This window comes from Trachurus trachurus (genome assembly GCF_905171665.1).
Source record: "Trachurus trachurus genome assembly, chromosome: 11".
Taxonomy (NCBI): Eukaryota; Metazoa; Chordata; class Actinopteri; order Carangiformes; family Carangidae; genus Trachurus; species Trachurus trachurus.
In genome coordinates this window covers 12,502,742-12,504,069 of record NC_139904.1, presented here as the reverse complement: position 1 = coordinate 12,504,069, position 1,328 = coordinate 12,502,742, and positions in this window count along the sequence as shown.

Sequence of the window (1,328 nt, the reverse complement as noted above, 5' to 3'; positions counted from 1 at the left end):
GAAATTAGGCTAATTAAAAAAGAAAATACATACAAAAATTCAAACTTAAACCAGTTTATGGTCCAATTAAGATAAAAACAGAGTTTACTTGGTTTTCAATACAACCAACCCAGGCCTTGTTCTTGCTGTCAATTCGCTTTGTACTGTTTCTATGACCTCATTTGTAGTTTTGGTGATGACAGTAAAGAGCATTTCTATCCTCATTAGACCATCAGTTATCCAGGTTTTACCTTTAATGTGTCTCCTGTTTGCTAATAAGCTGCAAATGTGTTTAACTTATTGACGATCTAAAGTCAAACAAGTCAAGAAGACTCCATGGACAGTTTATCTGAGCAGCAGCAGCTATAGCATAGAAGCAGGCGTGACAGCAGCTGACAGCATCCACTCCTTGTTAGTGTAAATTATGCAACACATCCACTTAGACCTTTAAGAGACTCTTGGGGAAAATGTTTTTTTTTAACCTGTCCACCATTCTCATTAAATCCAGACAAATCGCCTGCTTCCTCCTCCTCCTCCTCCTCCTCCTCCTCCTCGTCACTGGAGACCGCCGCTGTGTTTAGGAATGTGTTGTTAAGAGTCATCGTGCTTGGCTACTACCTGATTAGACCCCAGTCAAGTTAACATGGTGGTTTGTAATGAGCATCGCCGTCCCCCAGAAACCTCAGCTCAACAGATACACTTCAAACCGTTGTTTCAGTTCAGCGGATTATAGAAACTGGTTCTTAATCAGATTCTTGAAATCATTTTCCAGGACTTTTTCAGTTGCTACAGTCTGACCGACATGTTATTACGTCAGACTAACACATCCCCCGTCCCATTCATGCTTTTAAGTGTTTTTTTCAACAGTTGTACCTTATTTTGTACATTTAACCAGTTTGTTTCTATGTTTATTCTTAGAAGTCTGGCTTAAAGATGTGCAGTCTGTGGCTCTGAATTACCCTATGTGTGAAATAATCTCTTACATGCTTAGAAATTATGACAAATTTATCAAAGAACAACGCAAAAACATGTTTTTGTTTTTAAACCAGGCCCACTACAGCTCTGTGCTGCTCCTCTATCCGTCACTCAGCGGAGAAAACCCTCATGCTCGTTGTCCAATACTAGAAACACTCATCAACTGAAAGTCATAGTTTTTGGAACACAAATCCTTAGCAGGTCTGAAAAAGTCAAATCGAGCTCTGGTAGCTGATGTCACGATGTGATAAATTATTTTCCAGGACAACTCAAGCTTTTCCATTTGACTTTTTCTCTCATTTTTTCTCTCATCCATGCTTGGAAAATCCATTTTCCAGGTTTTCCAGGACGTGTGAGAACCCTGTTAATGGTGT